We start from the raw sequence: 19,383 nt of genomic DNA on the forward strand, positions 1-19,383 counted from the left end.
TAGCAATCCATATAGGTATAAAAAAGAGATATTTTTGAAGATATCCAGCTGTGAATTTTTCCATTGGGGTTAAGTAGCAAATTGTAATTGCTTTCTGGAACTTAAGTCATTTGCTCTATTGAATACTTAAATGAAGCAAAGAAAAAAATTGTAGTTGTTTATATTGCCCTGCGAGTGTTGCAGAATCTAGCAGTTCTCAATGACCACTGTTACTTTTAAAAAGAAAAAAAACTAAGTAGTGAGGGGCTAGAAAGTTTTGGTGTGGGGAGGAAAGGAAACAATTACTTCTAAACTTTGTTGAGGTGCCCATTTATTTTGCTTTAGATCTATGTGTGGAGTAGTCTAGAGGTGAAAGGTAATAATTTGTGGTGAAGATATTAGTATCTTTAACGTACTGCTGGGTAGTTTAACTATTAATCAAAGATACCATTGGGAATAAAAAAAAATGAGCTAGGGATTAGATAGGTTTCAGTGTCACTCCTCTGAAGCTATGAAATGAGCAAGTCATTTCATGTTTTCTGGCTCAGTTTGTAAAATAAGGGGGTGGAAGAGAATGCTAACTTGGTCCTCCACTCCTGACTTGGTAAGAATCAGTTTCACTCCAAAAGTGAGGTTTTCCTGCCTAGTGCATTGAGTAACAGGGTGCATAGAGCTAAGGGCTAGGAGGATGTCCCTTATGATTTTTTGAGGTTGGCATTTAATATTTTATAGTAAAGTTTTTAGTATAGCATAATTGAACTTGTACTAGATAGGGTTAATAGGCTAGAACAAAAGGTCATAGCATAAGGCATTAGGCTTAATTAAGGGAGAACAGGAGTGGCAGGAGTGTGTGACAGTTAAATGGGTTTCCCACAGACTAATGTCGGTTACAGTGCAACCATGCCTCAACTTAAGTGGGTTATTTTGTGCAAAGGGCATCAGTGATTAGCAGTTTGACATGCCAGACACTTTTGGCCAATCCCATCTGTTTTAGAGGTTAAAAAAGCACACCTTTATGAGCTGATGGATTGATTTGTGTGCCTGTCTGGTAAAGATTAGAAGTCCAAGGCCAACGCAGTAAATGTCAGTTATAGAATATTGTACTTTCTTCGTTGGCTCATTGTTTTAACTGCCAGCTATTTTATAGTGGGGGATAATTGCTGTTTATGGAGTCGAATGCAAGATGGGTGGGGGAACAGGTGAGAGAGGAATAAAAATATTTCATAGATGGAATTGTGAATCAACATATTCTATAGCAGTTGTTTCAAATGGAGATATGGCCTGCTCTAGATGCACTTGATTTTATAGGATGCTTTTGTCTTGTTCCTTACAGTTGGAGTCACGTTGTTCTTTTCTGAGTGTTGTCTAAGCAACCTGTCCAGTCCAGGATTTAATTGTACATATAGAATTGGTAGGTTTCTTTGTTTAGTTACCTCTTTTTCAGACCGATGGGTAGTTTAACTCCATATTATCATATATATTTTGAAAGTGTAATATATTGTTCATTGACCTCCTGGGGAGAGGAAAGGGAAAACAAAAGAGAAAATACTCTCTCTCTCTCTCTCTCTCTCTCTCTCTCTCTCTCTCTCTCTCACTGTCACTCTCACACTTGCTTTGTGGCTAGGATTAACTTGGCTCACCTGAGATTGATGCATTGTGTAAAAATGAAGTGTGTCTGAACCTAGACTCGGACTTACTTCTTGCTTTAATTTTGAGAGCTGTAAGAGTGATGCTGATGATATAATTTTCAGTTCCACGTTGTAGCCCATTTAAAGACATACAGGCTAGATTGTGGTTATGAAAATTGGCTTTAATATATCCATGGAAAGGAAAATCCTGATTTTATGTGGATGAAATAGAACTTTAGATATTGTGATCATAATCGATGAGCTTTAGGAAGATAATGCATTCAGTCATTTGGGTGGACAGAGGGAAGTGCTTGAGAAATAACAAAAAAAAATTACCATCTTGATCATAACATTACTATCAACATGAGATTTGAATTCAAATAAAAATGCAACTCAAAAGACTGGAAACAGTATCAGAAGTTCCTGATTTGTCCCCATGCTTTTATCCTTTTCAAAGTATGTGAACCATGAGTTGCCTATTACATAGTTTTGACCCTTGAACAACGTGGGGCTTAGGGGTACCAACTCCTGCATAGTTGAAAATACGTGTATAACTTTTGACTCCCCCAAAACTTACATTGTCCCCCAAATTCCTTGAGGTATTGGTTCCAGGATTTCGATAGATACAAAATCTATAGACGCTGAAGTCCTTTATTTAAAATGAGGTAGAACAGTACATCCAGTTGGCCCCATGCATCCACGGGTTTCCAACCATGGGTCAAAAACAGCACAGGTATTTATTGGAAAAAAAAATCCACATACTTGCTCGGTTCAAACCCATGTTGTTCGTAGGTCAGCTGGTATGTTGTGTTAGGCCCTGAATTGCTTCTTATAGAAAGGAAATTAAAACATATAAAGAAGATACAGTCACTGAATGTTACATATGGATCATAGTAGTAACTAATACTTTTAAAACTCTGTGTATGCATTTATTGTACTATTAGCTATTCCAAAGTGAATTGGCTTAACTCGTAGAGAGAAATTGTGATATTTTATTTCTCATTTAGAAAGGACAAAGTGACATCATGGTATTGGAGTTTATTTAGGAATTAGTACTTAAATATGTATTCATCTTTCTGTTCTTTGTGAAGTAGCATCAATTGAAATAATTTGGATCTAATACAAGTTTACATGAAAAAAAGCCTTGCCCTTCTGTGAAGGGAGAAAAGGTGAAGAAGCATAAATTTTATAATATCACTGCTTCTCTTTCATTAAATCATTTTTAAATAGCAAACGATTGGCTTGAGTAGTATTAAAAGTACTTGGGTAGTAAATTAAATGTGGCAGATTTATCTAATTTAATGGACAGATACTTCTTAAATGAATTTCTTGTTGATGTTACAGTAAACATAAAACAAATATTTGATGTTCTACATTTGTATTAATTTTGTAAACATTTTTAATGTACCCTAGATTCCATCCTTTATCTTCTCATTTCTCCAGTAAACTCAACTTCCAATAATACCTAGTTTGTGATAGAATTTTACTAAACTAAAGGGAAATATGTTGTAGAGTTAACTTGTTTCTGTGTTTTGATATATCCTGAGGTTTTTGAAGAATGTGCTTTGTCCCTTGTAATCTATGGTAGTCAATTTTTTGTCAGTCTGCTGTGTCTCCTTACTTTTACTAATGTGGTAGTATTGGCTTTGAGACATGTAAAGTCTTCTCCTCTAAGGAAATTAGTTGAACATATGCTTGTTTAGGGAAAAAAAAAAATGAAAGCAGAAACTGTTAACATACCGATCCCTCAATTTATGATGGGGTTACATCCTGGTAAACCCGTTGTAAGTTGAAAATGTCGTAAGTGAAAGTGCATTGAGTAAACCTAACCTACTGAACATCATGGCTTATCCCAGCCTACCTTAAATGTGCTCAGAACACTTACGTTAGGGCAATTACCTGGAGTTTCATCTCAAAAGTACTCTCATCGCCTTCTTCTCACCAGAAGAAGGAGACACAGATATGTATTTTGTAGGCATGATGGGATGTGAAAACACAAAGCACAATATGCTAAAAACTCTGGGAACACGGGATACTGAAGCTTATTGGTTGTTTATTCTTGTGATCACGTGGCTGACTGGGTGGGAGCTGCAATCCGCAGCCACTGCCCAGCGTCACGAGAGAATATAGCATATATTCTGGAAAAATCAAAATTCAAAGTACGGTTTCTACTGAATGCGTATTGAATGCTTTTGCACCATGATAAAGTCATAAGTTGAACCGTTGGAAGTCGAGGGTCATCTATACTTAGGATCCTGTGTTTGCAGTTCTTGCCCTAAATTTTTTTATGGCTTTGTAACCTGAATTTTAGTTGTTAGAAATTTTTATGAGGCACTGGAAAATATAATAGCCCTATTTCATGTTTTGATTTTAAATGCTGTTAGGGCACAGAATTGTCCTTTGCCCTACTCAGGCAGGTTGATTTTAATAAGGAAGCCATTACTATGTGATAAGCTTACTCAAGTACATATTCTTCGTATATTTTATATGTATTCATATTTATCAAATCAATGCATATATACGTGATACATTTCAAATAGAGATTTCTGCACCTGATGATTGCATTAAGCATTTGATAACTCCTAATGAGGGAAGGAGAAGGTGCTGCCATACTGTCTTAAGTAGATCATTCCTCCCCGGTAAATTGCATACTTTTTACTTTTTTGTATTCTGTGACCTTGCAGTCAGTAACTTCAGCCCTCAATAATTTCAAAGTCATGTAAATGAATGCAATTAAGGTATTGCTTATCATCTTAACATCGTTCAGATGGAACCTTATTGGATAGAGAGGTTTGTTTGCTTTATGAGAAGGTCAGATAAGGTTAAATTTTATTACATAAAATGATTTGGTAATGTTTTTTATTCGCTGCTAAAAAATTAGTGTCTTAATAGGAAGTGATAATGCCTTTTTTTTTTAATTGTTAGGAGGGCTCTTCAGGGTTTTTGTTTGTATTTTTCTGTGTAAACATTATAATTTTATTTTAAGGTGATGCCTTCTGTCTACTTCTAAAATTTTGGGAACATTCTGCCCTTAGCTATGATTCTAGGTATCTTTGACTTACACAATATAGGAGACATTCCCTGCTTCTGCTGGAGGGTAGCTTAGGAGCTGCTGATGTGTATGTGTAGGGGATTTGTGTTAATGTCCAGTTGTCATACCAGTTGGTGCAGGACCTCGGACAGCAGGACTAGAATCCCAAGGCTTTCCTGAAAGGAGCCCTGCCACTTAGCGTGGCTGATTATCTGTTGGGGTTGCGGGAGCACTGATGTGTCTACTGGCAGAGTCTTGCTGATGAAGAACTGCGTGTGTGGCAGGGGGAGAGAGAAAATGAGAATGAAGTAATTAAATTAAAAGAAAGGCAAGTATTCTGCAGTATAGTTGGACCACATAACTTTCTTTTATGGTATTTTTATTTCAGCGTGATATATTAATTGATAAAGTCTCTAAGATGCATTGATTCATTGAGCAGACATTTAGTGAGCATCATCTCTATACCTTGCACCATGCGAGGTATTGGGGATTCAAAGATGAATGACGGGTTTACAGTCACAGAGTGACTAACACGAAGCAACATGCAGAGACAAGGGCCTGGAGGTTCGCTGGCCGAAGGGCCTGCTTTGCTAGGATGTCCAGGAGCAGCACTCAAAGACACTTGCCACCTGTGTACGGTTTTACGGAGACTGAAGGGCGCTGGTCGAATGAAGTAATAATGAAAAGTAGTTACTTTATTTGGGGAAATTAAAGTTCAGGTTTATGAATTCGTTTTGGGGTTAAGCTATCATCCATGAGAACAGATTATAGGCTATACAATAGGAATTGAGGATTCAAGAAATGTACACCAGACACGTGCAGTCGCTGATACACTCGGAATGCTGCTGTAGGGGACTCAGGGTGTTTGTATCATGCGTTCCGTATCACGGCTTCGCTCCATCGCGAGAAGATCCCTCAGCCACCGCAGTGCTCAGGTGTAGGCTGTGTCTCTTCTGACCCCAAACTTTGTTGTCCACTCTTTTGTTCCTGAAAGTATAAACTTTCCCCACAAGTTGTTATTCCTTATTTAGGCTGGTTCTCATTCTGACTGGAACACTTTTTTTGTTGTTGTTGCTAGTGGTTTAGAAAAAAAAAAAGAGATGTTTCAAACTCTCTGTTGACTACCAAATAATTGTAATATTTTTTCTCCCAGAATTCTGGATAAAAATTCCTCTCCATCTTTGACATTCCTCTCACATCCCTGAGAGTAAATGATACTGTTTACATAGTATAATGACAGACAGGTAGTGTATTTTGGTAAATAATTTTATATTTTTCATCAGATGTGGTCAACAGCCGTGCCCAAGGAAAGCATGTATGATTATTTTTTATTTTGCAGCATATCTTTTTTGGTGTTTTTTTGAGATACTTTTTGAGATAGTTTATTTTATTTAGTTTAGTTTGTTTTAACTACTGTTAAGATTTTGTTGTAAAACATGCTATTGAAATTTTTTAGGTTAAGATGCACTTGAAGTAACACTTATTTCTCTTCATTTTCAGGGAGTGTTTGGATTGTGAGCTATTTAAGAGCTCTGTTCTCAGGACCCATTATTTTAACATTTGGGAGAAATACATCCAGAAGGTATTGTATTTTGTCTCATTGCTCCATTTTTTAAAGAAAATGTAGTTAAGCCTTTGTAGTTATAGGAGAGAAAGAACATTATGCCATATTTTGTTATTTATTTTTCTTTTAAGTTTCAGACATTGATAAACTAGTTATTTGACATTTGTAACAAAGGAGAGGGGTACATTTCAGTGTTGGTAAATACTGAATTTGGTGTGAGTAAAAGAAATTTGGTTTCGATGGAACCAGTTTTGCCTATTATAACCATCAGAAGTATTTACATTTTACAAAGGTAAAATGTACCTTTGACTTTTTGTTAAATTTGTAGTGAATAGATCAACTTCTTTCAATATGTATTTATTAACTAGATATTCATGATTTATATTCACATGAAATAACTCAAAAGTCAGTTTTACAATTTTTAATCACTTGCTAAGCAGTATGACTTTCTAGAATTGGATGAATATAGTCTTTTATGTTTCCATAGCATATTATATTGAACTTGCAAAGTAGAAGCTCTCTACGTTCACGATTATTCACTGTTGACTAAGGAGCATTTTCTCCCTCCTCCTTTCAGTTACAGGGGGAGAGGGAGTAAAAGCAAATAAGAAATTTAAATAAGCACATTGTAAAAGAACTTGTAAATGGATCCCCAGATATTATATTTAATTTTTACTATGTGTACTTTATCAGTGAAAGAAATGATATGATCAGAAACTTGTGAATTCAACTTAAACTTGAATTTAAAGTTATCTTTTTAAAGTGAAGATAAGGATTAACTATTATAATTAAATATTTGAAGATATAAACATTCAAATCGTTTATATCTATTAGTTTATATCTATTAGTTATATTTTCAAAGTCATTAGTAATTATCCAATTAGGAAACTTAACATAATCTCAAAATTAAGAGTAGGTTCGAATAACATTGAACTGGTTACTATTTTTTATTGAAAGGAAACTGCAAAGAAATTAGGTTTAGATGCAAGTTTAAGTAGACAAAGGCTCATGTAACGTAGGAATTGGTTTTAAGCAATTCTTTTGAAAATAACATGATATGTTAGGACCTTTTATTTTTTAAAGTATAACATATTTTTTTAAGTATATAACATACTTTTTTTTAAAGTATAACTTCATATAGTCAAATGGACCCTCTTACTTGCTAGTTCAATGATTTTGTACATAAGCATACCCTGTATGTACTTTTTTTTAAAGTATAACTTCATGTAGTCAAATGGACACTCTTGCTAGTTCAACGATTTTGTACATAAGCATACCCTGTATAATTAACACCTTACCCCAAAAGGCTGTACTTCCTGGTCAGTACTGCTTCCATCCAACTGAAACCAGTCTTTGACAGTTTTACGTTGATGAGTTTTGCCTGTTTTTGATATTTTATACAATTGTAATCATGTGAACTCTTTTGTGTCTGAATTTTTTGATCAACATTACGTCTGTGAGAGCCATCCATGTGTACACTATTTGTGTCAGTCCCTCCCAACCCCAAAATCATCTTAATTCCATCATATGATTATACTAACATGTATCCCTTCTACTGTGAATGGACGTTGAATATCTTTCAGATTTGGAACTATAGATGAGGCTGCTCTGAACTTATTTGTATCTTTTAGTAGAAATATTTATTCATTTCTGATAGGTATCTATGCACAGGAATGGAACTGATGAATTGTGGATTATGTTTATGTCTGAGGTTAGTGTAATAGAGACTTGGAATACTTTTAAGGATATTCAGGAAACGTCAGTCAATGTATCTTTTACTATGATAGATCATGTGGACTTATTTTTCTCAAACTTTATGTAAACTCTAAAGTTTTTTAGGAGTACTGAATTTTTCGTATTTATTAACTATAAGTTGCCTGTTTTTGATTTCATTAGGACATACTTGATTTACGAAACTTAGATCAATCCTAACCCTAGTGAAGGAAAATAGGACACAGAGCCTCCTACACATATTTACAACTGGAAATACTGTAAATGGATTTTGAAACAAATTAGACATTTAGTATAATGTTTTTATTGTTGAATTTTTGCTTACCTTTTTGAATATCTAAATTAATAGATATTCTTGAGTTAAACAAACAACAACATACTTCAGCATTTCTGATAAATGTTTCTTCCTACCTTTCTCTGTGTTTGTGTTAAGCTGGTAATTTAAGGAGAAATTATTCATTCTAGAACATGAGTAGTTGAGAAATTTTATATTAATCTTTTTCTCAGTCTTTACTATAGAGCAGTGCTGTTCAGTAGAAGTATAAAGGGAGCTGCAAATACTTCAAATTTTCTAGTAGGCCCATTAAAAAAGGAAAAAGAAACTGGTAAAATTAATCAAATATTTTATTTAACCGATTATCTGCAAAATATCATTTCATTGCATAATTAATAAGAAATTATGTGATATTTTACATTCATTTTTCATACTAAATTTTTTTAATTCAATATTTTCACTTACAAGTACATTTCAATTCAAACTAACCACTTTTAATACTCTATACTGGATGCGTCTAGTGGTTACCGTACTGACAGCACAGCCATAGAGTTACATCTTATTCTTTAGTCAAATTCATTATCAAGTTAAAATTAAAAATCCAATGGAAATAAACCATGTCAGATGCTAACATCACATATTTTAGTAGGTCTCAGTCAGCTTGTTTTCCTTCTGTGTTGGATTAAATAACTTTTTCTTTGGTTGAATACCGGATAAAGCAATTCGTGTTTAGGGGGCATGTTACATGGAAAAAAACACATCTTTAAACTATAAAACCTAATCTGTATTAACAGATTCACATCTTCCATCTTACTCTGGGTTATATGCTGAATAGAATTTTACTGTTTCTTTTTTTCCTTTTTTTAATTTGAAAGTGATAAACCATGTGATGTAACTCTTTATGATTGTTAGTTACTGTGGTAGCTTTCTAGCTGATCTTTTGCCTTTAGTTTTAATTAGCTGACACATTCTGCACCCTATATGGCACAATAAAACCTTCTGAAGGAATTGTCATTACTCTAAACAAAGACCATTGCCCACAAGATAAAGGTTCGGTCCCGTTTCTGTCTGGCTCCTGCTTTTCCCAGCATCGTATTCCATGTGCCTCATCCTTATACATGTTAATTGCACATTGCGTGCACTGCCATTCTGTTTGGGCCATCTTTATCTCAGCTGTCTTGTGAGCTGAGATGTCTAGTGAGCTCCACTAGTTTTCTTCTACCAGCATACTAACCATCCTGTGATTTGTATAATCACCCCAAAGAAAGGAACGTGTGCTGCCTTCTGCTTTCCCTTAGTATTAGTAGTTGATAAGTACCATTCACACTGCATTTATTTTATTCATCTTTCATCAAGATTGTAAACTCTAAAGGGAAAGGACGATGCCTTTTATAAATTTGGGGTTTACAAAGCACCAGCTTGATGCCTCATGTATACAGGGTGATAAGATGTTGATGAAACAACTCCAGAGTGTATCCTGGAGCTTTAAAAACAATAAAACAAAAAGGATAAAAATTCATCCTGTATTATACAACCAAGTTATTTAAACTTACAGTGCAGCAGTTTTTGCATGTGTTTTGTGTGAAAATGAAATGATAGCCTGTGTGTTAGAAATTTGCAGGTTCCAAAGTATGATACAAGTATTTGTTGTAATACCCAAACTGTATTTGTTGAATATGTAAATTTATTTGGCTTAACTTAATGTAAAACATACAGAATGTTTTAATATTTCTTACCTGAATAATGGCAAGATTGATTTAATATGTTAGCTGAATTTTACTATAAGTTTCTTTATTATTCATCTGAAACGAAAGAAAATACAGATGCCTTTGGTGAAAGTAATAATTACCTATCTTGAATGCAACATTTTAAAACAGTGAATTTAGAAGCTCTGTTCATTTTCCAAAATTGATCCTTAATTATTTATATTGAATTACATTAGTGTAAAACATATTTTTTAAATGGCATAATTTCCATAAATTTCTTAAAGTTGACCCCATCCCCATCAATTCTATTTCCTAGGAGTATTTAAAACTGAAATAGCTTACCTGGCTAGTTAGTGGAAGTTCTAAATGGGACTGAATTATGGGATGAAGAAAATATTTTATTTGATTGGAATATAGTTTTAGTACTAAGACCAGTATCTAAGAATGGAATAAGTTTCTGACATTCAAATTTGTTTCCCCCCTCAAAAACAAAATCTGGGTATTGTGTGTATCTGGGTGGTAGCTATAAATGAGTTCAAAGAAAGAGATAGGTTGAGGCTGAGAGAGGAAACGGGTTTCACAGAACCAGCATCTGAAGCCCTGCCTGCTGTCCTCACACAGTATGAAGTCCAGGCGTCAGGTCTGTTTCAGAGCTCAGATATTGGTGACACAAGGTGGTAACGGAGACTGAATTTGTAAGGAGGAAGCAATGATGGCGGTTTCGAAGTCTTTCCTACTCACAACAAAATGTGATGTGCAATTTGGATAATATTCTTTAGACAACTAAATATGTGTGGGAGGTTACCCTTATATAGGCCACCCAGATCTATTTAGGCAGTCGGTATCCAAAGCCCCTATTTTATTACCTAGGTCATAAAGTTTAGAAAAGATTTAGTCTTTTTGTAATGGTAGTTTAAAAATCCATCCTTTGCTTTTATTTTACATTACAGTCTAAAATTCTGAAAGAAAGTCCAAGTGTTCATCCTAACGGAAGTGGACATAACCTGAAAGTGAATGTTGCTAAAGTTACTTTGACAAACTTATTAAAATATGTGTATGGAGTTGGCATTAATACTGAGTTCATGCCAGTGTGCCATTTTCATAGTAATTTCAGGAAATAAGAAATGAATAATATTTTCATTTTATTTAAGTACGCCCATGAGTTTCTTTTAAGGGTGAAAAACATCATTATAGTATTTGTTCTAAAGTCACATAGAATTTAGTCTGGTGACCACAGAATGCTATTTCATTAGCTTTTAGGCCATTTACAGTAGAATAATCTCTTCATTTTGCTACTTTAATGTAAAATGGAAATTATCAGGCTGACTTTTTTTTTTTACACCATAATTATTTAAAATGAATATATGTGAACTATTTAAAACATTGAAGATCTAGCATTTAGGCTTGCTGGTATTTTAAAAGAAAACATTGATGGGGGGTAGTATTACTGTTTTCTCCTAAGAGAAGGCAGAAGCGGTTGTTTTGTTTATTTTATACACACACACACACACACACACACATATATACACACACACATACATACATATATATACACACATACATACATACATATATGTGTGTGTGTGTGTGTGTGTGTGTGTGTGTGTGTATAAAACCGATTGGATATATTTCTCTTTTACCTCTTGTGTAGATACTAAGAGTAGCGCCCGTCATGACCACAGTTTAATACAGTGGTGTATAAAATGCTGGTCTTAGAATTATGAGGTTTATATTTGAGCTGTAGTTTGCCACACAGACTATTAGCAAATTATTTAACCGGAGCCTCAGTTTCCTGATTTGTAAAATGAGGATACAGCGTACATCACAGGAATATTATGTAAAGTAAATGAGGAAATAAAGTTGGTTGTCATCATTGTAATGTTCTAGAAAGATAATGTGTTATTGACAATAATGTTAATTCGGTATTTTTCAAAAGAAATAAAATAGATTTTTGGATGGCCACTGTTTTACTCAGTAGCACACCCATGTAAACTAAGACCGTTTCTTCCACACATTTTGCAGTTTTCTTTTTCTGCATTCTACTCCACTTTAAGAATTTTCACAAACCCTAGTCAAGTTAGAATCAGTTAACATCTGCCACCTACTGACCTAGTTCTCTCCGCTTCCTCCACCTCTCCTCTCTCCTTACACACTTGCTTGTTTTTGTTGGGTGATTAAACTGGCCTTCGTTTGATTTTTCTGAAGATCTAGAGTAATACGCTGTTAGAAATAGCAGCTTATGCATGCGTTTGAACTATAAAGTAAGGTGCATAGGGACCCGTAATAATAATAATATTTTTTTTCCCCTAGGGGAAACAGTTTTCAGAGAAAACAATAAAACCCCAGATGGACTTGCTGTTTCGTTCATTGTATAGTGGTTACAAGTTGTTAAAAGTAAGTTCTGCCTACATGTCCAGGTTAAAAATGTATTCAGTCTAAAGTAACGTTTTGAAGTGACTCACCACATACACAATTACTTCAAAATGCATGCCCTTAACTACTGTTTGAATTTTTATAGGTTAGTAGTTTTGCTGATTGCAAGAAAATAAAAGGCCTGTGCCAGTTCTTACTGGGTCAAGATTCATTTTTAATGTATCAACATTTCCTCAGCTTTTTGATACCAATGTCTTAGAGATTTTCCTCCAGAAAGGTTTAACAGGCTTTATTCCAGTAAGGAGAATTCAGGATCCTTATGCTGGTAGTAACAAAAGCAATGTAGTTGGTGAATTTGTTAATAGAAATTACCCAAAGCTAGACTATCCTAGAGATGCATTTTTATTTAAAGAAGTTAGTGGAGGCCTCAAGGACTAGTAATTATATTCCTGTCTTCAGCATAGCTCTAGGTGCAGAAAATTTAACCAGTGATTTGAAAACAGACTGTTAGTTTTGTGTAAAATGCTCAGGAGACAGTTGCCCAAGTCAATTGATCTGACCCTGTGGAGACTTTATTAGATAGTGGTTTGTGAAAGGCGTTATAGAAGCACACTGACCCGAATTTGAATCCTGGGGTCCACCCCTTTACCTGTTGTATGACTTGGGTCACACAACTCTACCACTCTGAGCTTTAGTTTCTTCATCTGTAAAGTTGTATAATATCTATTTTATAGATAATGATTAAGTGAGATAATACATGACTTAGCACTATTGTCAATAACTGGCATTTGCTTGCCATCCAGTTAATAAAAGTTAATTATAATAGCTGGAATCGAACCCGCCAAATAGTTTTAAAAACTTGCATTCCATGTTGAGCGTGATTGAAGTATAAAAATATATTTGAAGTTTATTAAAAATCTTTAGGAAACCACATTAGAAGTCAAGGCAGTGTTTACAGGTAACTTGATGGAATTGGACAAGGAGTGAGACACTGGTTTTGAACAATTGTGAACCTACCTCTGTCACTTCCTTAGTAACTGTTCGCTTTGGACTAATCATTTTACCTTCTGAGGCTCAGGGTCCTCACCTGTAAAGTCGGGATAACTTTAGAGGGTTGCTTTGAGATTAAAGGAATGAAATCATAGAAAGCGCTTAACGCAGTTCTTGGTACGTACTGCACAGTAAGTTTTATTCTTTTTATGGCCTTCAGTACGTGAAGGAAATATTCAGGTTTTTGTCAATGTAATGATTAATTTGGAATTTGGAGATTAAATACTTTTTCATTTGTATAATGCTTAGTTTGCTTACATTAAGACAAAACACTAAAATATTCGGAATCCGTTATCAAAACAGTACTTAATTTATATTTTGTAAAAACAGATTTTTACATTTAATCTGTTGTGGTCTGAATGGTGGTATCCCCTCAAAATTTTCATGTTGAAATTCTAACTCCCGAGGCAACAGTAGTATGAGCAGGTGGGCTTCCCCTTCAGGAATGGGATTAGCGCCCCCATTTAAAAGGCCTGAGAGAGAGCCCCTTCCCCTTCTCCCATGTGAGGGATAGCCCGATACTCACCAGACAGTATCTGCCTGCACTTGATCTGGGACTTCCCAGCCTCCAGAACTGTGAGAAATACATTTCTGTTGTTTGTAAGCCACCCCGTCCGCAGTATTGTGTTATAACTGCTTGCGTGGACTAAGACAGCTTTACTTATTTATTTAGCTCATTCCGTGGCTCTATACTTTCAATCCAATCTCTTTGTTCATGCATCTGCTTTCCCTCTTGCTTCCTTTTCTGTGTGTAGAGTGACCCAAAGAAAAAGCAGGGCAGAGCAGGAAGAGGTAAAGGTCATACCTGAGGTCAGAAGACAGTCAGGCAGCATTACCATGATCAGATAGACACACTCTCAGGACTAAAATCCTCAGTTAAGTTTATTCATGACTACTTTTTGAAGTTTTACTAACAGAATGAATGTTATTGCTTTTGTTCACTATGGTAGAATATGGTGCGGAAATTTTAAAGGAAATCTCTACTTTTCTTAGTGGCTTTAAGTACTTTTTTTCAGAGCCATAGTTTATCCAGTAACTTTTCAAAATGACAAACGTTGGTAACAAACGTTATATATTAAAGGCATTATATTAAGTATAGAGTTAAGTTTATCCTATATAAAGTTAATTGTTTTTTATTCTCTATTTTGGGCCCATATGTCTAGAGTAAATTATTTAATGGCATAAGAATTTTACACTTATAGGAATTTTCAAAGTTTACAAGATTTATGAGGAGGCAGTGTGGTTTGGTAGCTTGTTATACTGAGAACTTGGATAGGTATACTTTTGGATAGTTATTAGTTTCGGCTTTGTTACTAACTAATGCTTTGGCTTTGAGTTAAAAATCAAAACTTGATGATTATTAGCCTTTTGACTCAAACCGTCAGTGACCCAGAAGTCCCCTTCCCTTCCCATCTAGGGTTACCTCAGGGAGCAAGGGGAACATCTCAGGCCAATGACGGTATTCCCCAACAGCCTTCTGGTGTGTGGACACAGACAAAAGAGGCATAATTATTTCTCTTGAATTCATCATGTCCTGATTTTGGTTGGCCTTGGAACCTTCCTCATCCCTCCTTACCACCTGATTGTGTCTCTCCCTCCTTCCCATTCTTCCTTCCTTTCTTCTGCAGAACCTGGTTAGGCATATAGTGGTTTAGCACATCATTTTATTATTTAAGTTATTTTAAAGCTCTGTATTTGAACGTCCTTTGCTTTGGTCATATGTTTGCTTTCAATTCTTAATAAGAACAAACACAGCATTTCTAAAATTATTCCTATGAGAACATATAACTCACATTGAGAGATCTTGTTTTATTGTCATATGGCGTGTTTTCTAGGCGTGCAGTAGGTGGAAAGCAGGGGAAAGACACCTGACATCCGTTTTCATTTCAGTTTGACTTAACACATTCTAGAACACTGTGAACATATTTGAAATTTTTTCTGTTTTAATTAAAATATGAATTATAGAAGACCTTGCTAACACACCTTAAAAATGAGCGGTATATCATCTTACCCAACAGGATGCTGGGAGTGCGGTAATTAATTGTCATAGTGATGTTATCAAGAACCCACATGGGTATTTTCCATTTTCCTGCTCTACTATCTTGAGTGTTTTGGCAATGTCATTCTTTATGGTTGCAACATGTCCATTTTTCCAGGCAAAATTTTTTTAAAGTGTGGTAAACATTTCCTAGTAAACTCCGTATGCCATAATTGCATCATATGCCTGTGCCTAAGCCTTGATTGGCAGAGTAAAAATTACTAGCAGTCGTGTCTTGACCTAATCAGGATTCACCTCCTAAGGGGAAGAGGGTGACCATTTACTGCCAGCAAGTAAGGAAGAGGCAGGTGTGTCTTTGAGAGGGCTACCAGGGTCCCAGCTAAGGGAGGTCACAGTTTTGTTCATTTCTGCCACCTTTCTTACGAGATCCCAAAATAGAGGCAGTGATGCCATGATTCATTCAATATGTGTTTTTTGAGTGTTTTCTGGACCACTGCTCTTACTGAGGATAGAGCGGTGAACAAAAAGGAAAGAAATGCTGCCCCCTTGGAGCTTACATTTTGTTAGTGAGATCCACAAACAAGATAAAGCAATTCAGTTTTATCTTATTTTGGTATCTTAGGTATCTTACTATGATAAGTGCTAAATAAAATTGGAAGCAGAGAAGGGAGGTGGGGCTGCATGCAGTTTTCGGTTATGTCCAGGGAAGGTCTTACTAGGAAGATGACTTGAGGAAAGGCTGAGTTGGTGCAGGAGTCAGTGATACGTGTATCTGGGGAGAACAGTTGTAGTCAGGGCCCTGTGGGTGGAGTGAGGTGGATGAGGGAGGATGCGGGCCGAGAGGTCAGAGGGGGCTACGAGACAGCTCTGAGCAGGGCGTGACCCAGAATAACATTATCAAAGCATCACGTTCGCCATCGTGTTAACTAGACCAAAGGGCATTAAAAACGGAAGCAAGACTATTGTAATAATCTAGGAGAGATGAGGGTCCAAGGGGAAGCCCACAGCCTTTGCTGATGCATTGGATGTGGGCTGTGAGCGGAGGAGGGCTGCTAGGACAGCATCTAGGTTTCTGGTCGAAACAATGAGAAGAAGGCAGTTGACACTGTCTGAGATTAGGAAGAACAGGGACAGAATTGAACATGTCAGTTACTGACGTGTTCAATCTGAGATGTCCAATAAACAATATATATTTCTTGAATATATATATATTCAATATATATATATATATTCTTGAATATATATATATATATTTCTTGAGGACGGATCAACATATATTTTTAAAAATGAGATTTGCCATTAATAATAGGAAATGGCTTTTCAAAGAATATAAATCCAAGAAACAACAATAAAGAAAAAATAGGAAATGGAGAAATAAAGTGGTATATGGGGAGGGATATTTTATGTTCCATTGAACAAATACAGAGAAACACTGGAAATAATTTTAAAATAGAGTATTCAAAGAAACATTTATACATTGAGCATTTAGTTAGTGCCTCATTTTTGAAGCCCAAACCTTGTTAAAAATATACATAAAAAAAAATACTCCACAAGGATTGGTGTTATGGATTTAGTTTATGTCTAAACTAAATCCGTGACATGATGCAGTGATCCTTCTAAAGGACTTTTGTACTTAACAACTTCGTTATCTTCCCCCACCCCGACTTCCTCACTATTGTGCAGCCTATAATTAATGCTCAAGTATATCATTTGATAGCTGTCCATGCCAAGAGGACTGCTACTATATATATATATATGTATCTGTACGTCGATACAGACAGCTGTGTGTACGCACAGCTATTTTACATGTAGATATATCAAGCATTGCTACTGTCAGTGTTCTTCTGTTTGTGTTCCGTGCACATGTGCAAGACTCAAGGATATATACCTAAGAAGTGTAGAGACTGTTCAGTTAGATGAGATGATGCCAAATTATTTTCCAGTCATTGTACCAGTTTACATTCCACTAGTAAGATACCAAACTCCCACTGAGCCATTATCATTGCCAAAACTTGGAAATGTCAGGCTTTTTAAAGTTTCCCAACGTAGTAGCTGCAAAAATGGCATTTTATTGTGGTCTTAATTTGCTTTCCTATGGTTGTTAATGAGGTTGAACATCTTTCCATGTCATTACTTACAATTGGTATTTTTCTTTCATAAACAAAATGCTTGTCTATGTCTTTCACCCAGTATGTACCTAAAACTGTGTATTAAATGAATTTATTTTTTATATTTTTAAATTTTTAAATAGTAACACAGAAATGTTGCAAGTACAATAGAGGCAATTCTTTCCCTTGAAAGTTTGATTTGATGCCCCATCATCCCTGAATAAATGAGTGTATATTTCCTACAAACAAGGACATTATCCCATAAACCACAATAAAACCATCAAAATCAGGAAATTAACATTGATGCATTGCTACCATCTAATCTTCAGATCACATTCAATTTTCACAAGTCGTCCCAATAATGTCCTTTACAGCAAAAGAATCCAGTGTAGAATCACACCTTGCCTTTTTCTTATCACATCTTTTCATTTGCCTTCAATACGGAACAGTTCTTCAGCCTTTGTTTGACTTTCAAGACCTTGGAACTTTTTAAGACTATATAAGCCAGTTATTTTGTAGAATGTCTTTTTCGTTAGGATTGTCTGCTGTTTCCTAATGATACAATGCAAGTTATGAATATTCATTTGGCAGGAATATCACAGACATTACATTATGTCTTCTCTTTGTAGCCTATTAGGTGGCACACAGTTTTCACTTTGACCCATTACTGGTGATATTCACTTGGATTACTTGATTAAGATGGTGTCTGCCATGTTTCTCTACTGTGAAATTACTCCTTTTCCCTGTTTGATCATTATGTTGTGCTGAGGTACATTGAAACTGTAAATATCCCCTACCTGGTCACCCTTTCATTTCATTAATTATTTGTATCAGTATGAGTTCATGATTCTGTATTTTATTCTGTTTGCTATAATCAATCACTATTGTTACCTTATTGTTTTGTTGCTCATCTTGCCCTGATTTAGCCAGTGAGATCTCTTTCAAGTTGGCTTCTGGTTTGTTTGTTTTTTTAATTTCACTTCCATTTGACATACAATGTTTTAGTAGTTTTAAGTGTACAACATAGTGATTAGACATTTATATTACAAAGTGATCACCCCGGGCTTCTGTGTTCTTCTTACCTGTCATTCATCAATCATGCTAATACCTCCAATTTTATTCTTACACTATGAAGTTAAATCACATTTTCTCCCTAACCATGGGAGACTTGCCTACGATTAACCTAAATTTATTTACTTACTTGATCAGTTTCATTGTACGTAATCACTCTGCGACATCTGTTGCACCCTTCCCCACCAACAAATTCTATCTGAGCTTTGAAGATCTTTCATGTGGAAGCCCTCCTCATCCTACTTGGATTCCTACATGGTATAGCTTGGTGCATCTTTTTGAGGGTACTCCCTCCCCCTGCTCGGTCATTGACACCAATGGTGGGACCACTGCCATACAAGGTCCTGCTCAACAAACCACCCTTCCACAGACTGGGCTCAGACTCCCCACCTCACTGTTCCTTCCAGGCCGTCACAGACACTGCCTTGTTCTGCATGGGCTCTTACACCCCTTGTTAGGGATAACCTCTTTGCATTTTGCCCATTTTTATATAAATGTTATAGAACGAACACACACACGCGTGCGCAAACACACACACACACACAGAGTCTGTATACCAAGATCTTTTTTGGCAATGTGCTGTGTGGTGTTGTAGTTAATCTTTTCAGTTTTTCTTTGTTGTATTTGTTGATGAATGTAATTATAATTATAATATAGTTGAATTTATTAATTGTTTGCTTTATAGTTAGCCCTTTCTATGTCTTAAGAACATTTTCCTTATTCTGAGTTCATAAAGATATTTTTGTGTATTTTATTTAGAAAATATTAAAGACTTGCCTTCTCTACTTCAAACTTTAATCTCTCTAAAACTTATTTTATATATGTTATACTATAAGGATCCAATTTCTTTCCCCCCCCCCCCGATGAAT

At 35.5% G+C, this 19,383-nt stretch overlaps 1 protein-coding gene across 2 annotated transcripts in view; it reads left to right on the plus strand.

Moving 5' to 3' along the window:
- The window catches only part of NRIP1 (nuclear receptor interacting protein 1), an 83,929-nt gene that overhangs the window by 13,738 nt on the left and 50,808 nt on the right, over positions 1–19,383 (plus strand). For both annotated transcript variants that reach the window (XM_081025142.1, XM_081025141.1), the window contains exon 2: positions 6,139–6,220. The gene's annotated coding sequence lies outside the window, so the exon portion shown is untranslated. The remainder of the gene's footprint in view (positions 1–6,138; positions 6,221–19,383) is intronic.

This window comes from Rhinolophus hipposideros (genome assembly GCF_964194185.1).
Source record: "Rhinolophus hipposideros genome assembly, chromosome: 2".
Taxonomy (NCBI): domain Eukaryota; kingdom Metazoa; phylum Chordata; class Mammalia; order Chiroptera; family Rhinolophidae; genus Rhinolophus; species Rhinolophus hipposideros.